Source organism: Gracilinanus agilis, chromosome 1 (genome assembly GCF_016433145.1).
Source record: "Gracilinanus agilis isolate LMUSP501 chromosome 1, AgileGrace, whole genome shotgun sequence".
Taxonomy (NCBI): Eukaryota; Metazoa; Chordata; class Mammalia; order Didelphimorphia; family Didelphidae; genus Gracilinanus; species Gracilinanus agilis.
The window spans coordinates 279,548,512-279,550,814 of record NC_058130.1 but is presented as its reverse complement, the minus strand read 5'-3'; positions in this window follow the sequence as shown (position 1 = coordinate 279,550,814).

The following is a 2,303-nucleotide window of genomic DNA, read 5'->3' as shown; positions in this document are numbered from 1 at the left end:
AGGGTGTGGGGGTGGGGTGGTTGCTCATCCCGCAGTTTAGTGAGAACTGTTTCACCCCTTTATAGCATGGAAATGTCCCGATTACACATACCTTCCACGCTGTGCCCTGTTGTGGGGTCCCTCCATTCGTCTGGACTTGTTTTTATGTCCCCTTGAGGAGTCTTGTGTGTTTTGGTCAGGAGAGGTTAAGAGCTGCTTTTCACTCTGCCGCCATCTTAACCCGGAACCTTATATCTATATCTTATATGGATTTTTAATTTTTTTTATTTACTTTGCAATTAATTCATATACCTTATAACTCAGCCATGTATCCCTGAGTGATCTGTGTGTTATTACCCACCTAAGGGGGGGCTTTGTTATTGTTGTGAACTTTGATTTGAATTTAGGAAATTTTAGAATAAGAAATTTGCTACCTTCCAGAATCCAAACAATGAACCTGTTTGGAGAAGGTGCCATGAAAATGCCTGCAGAGACCACACACTGCATCAAGAAGATCCAAAATTGAACTTTGGGATATGAATTTGAACTTTGGAGGTTTGAAAGCATTTGTTTTGAATGTATACTTTTATGTCAAAAGGGACTCCCCCCAAATTGTTTTTTTTGTTAATGTAGCAATAATTTATTTTGTTTTTTTTCCTTTTATCTACAAATTATTACAATTTATATGTTGATTATGTTTTTATGAGCCATAGGGTAGATTGGTCTCCCAAAGGATCACAGGGGGATATGTATAAATGGAGATTTTGAACCTTGGACTTCATCCCCCATTAGTCCCTTACTTTTCCCATTTAATCTCTTCTGTGCCTCCAGATTCACATGGTCCCTTTATTGTTTTATATTTGGCTGTAACTGCTCCCTCTTTCTCTTTGGTTCCTGTGATGTGAGCTGGTTAGTTAGTCTTTTTGTTATTTTATTATTAATAACATATTTATAAATATAATATTTAGTATTTTGGTATATTAATTTTAATCTCAAGAAGGCTTTATAACATTTTTTTCACAAGATTATTGATAGCTTTGACTTTTTCATCTGAAAGCTGCCTATTCATATGCCTGGAACATTTGTCAATTGGGGAATGACTTGGTTTCTTATAAATTTGATTTAGTTCTTTACATATTTGAAAATTAGACCTTTATCAGAGAAATCTGTTATGAAATTTTCTTCCTAGTTTGTTGCTTCTCTTCTGATCTTGGTTGCATTGCTTTTGTTTGTAAAAAATCTTTTTAATTTAATACAGTAAAATTATTCATTTTACATCTTGTAATGTTCTCTAGCTCTTGTTTGGTCTTAAATTCTTACCTTCTCCATGGATCTGATAGGTAAACTATTTTATGCTCATCTAATTTACTTATAATATCACTCTTTATGTTTGTCATTTATCCATTTTGAGTTTATTTTGGTATAGGCTGTGAGATATTGATCTAAATCTAATTTTTGCCATACTATTTTCCCATTTTCTCAGCACTTTTTGTGAAATAGTGAGTTCTGATCCCCAAACCAGGGATCTTTATGTTAATCAAACAATATATTGCTCAGGTCTATTCCTTTGATCCACCCTTCTATCTCTTAGTCAGTAGCAGATTATTTTGAAGAATATTACTTCATAGTATAGTTTAAAATCTGGTACAACTAGCCCATCATTTATAACATTTTTTCATTAGTTCCCTTGATATTTTTGATCTTTTATTCTTCCAGATGAATTGTATTATTACTTTTTATAGCTCTGTAAAACAGTTTTTTGGTAGCTTGATAGGGATGGCACTGAATAAGTAAATCAATTTATATAGGATTGTCAGTTTATGGTATTAGCTCAGCCTACCCATGAGCAATTAATGTTTTTCTAGTTCCTTATATCTAGTTTTGTTTGTGTGGAAAAGTGTTTCATAATTGTGTTCCTATAATTCTTGTGTATGTTTTGGCAGATAGATTCCCAAATATTTTATGTTCTCTAGGGTGATTTTAAATGGAGTTTCTCTTTCTAATTTTTGCTGCTGGTTTTTGTTGGAAATATATAGAAATGCTGATAATTTATGTGCTTTTATTTTATATTCTGCCACTTTGTTAATGTTATTAATTATTTCCACTAATTTTAGTTCTTTTTCAAGGTTTCTCTAAATACACCATCATATTATCCATAAAAATGATAGTTTAATTTCCTCATTGTATATTTTAATTCCTTTAATTTCTTTTTCTTCTCTAATTGCTATATCTAGCATTTATAGTACAATATTAAATAAGAGAGGTTATAATGTGCATCCTTACTTTACTCCTGATCTTATTGGAAAGGCTTCTAACTTATTCCC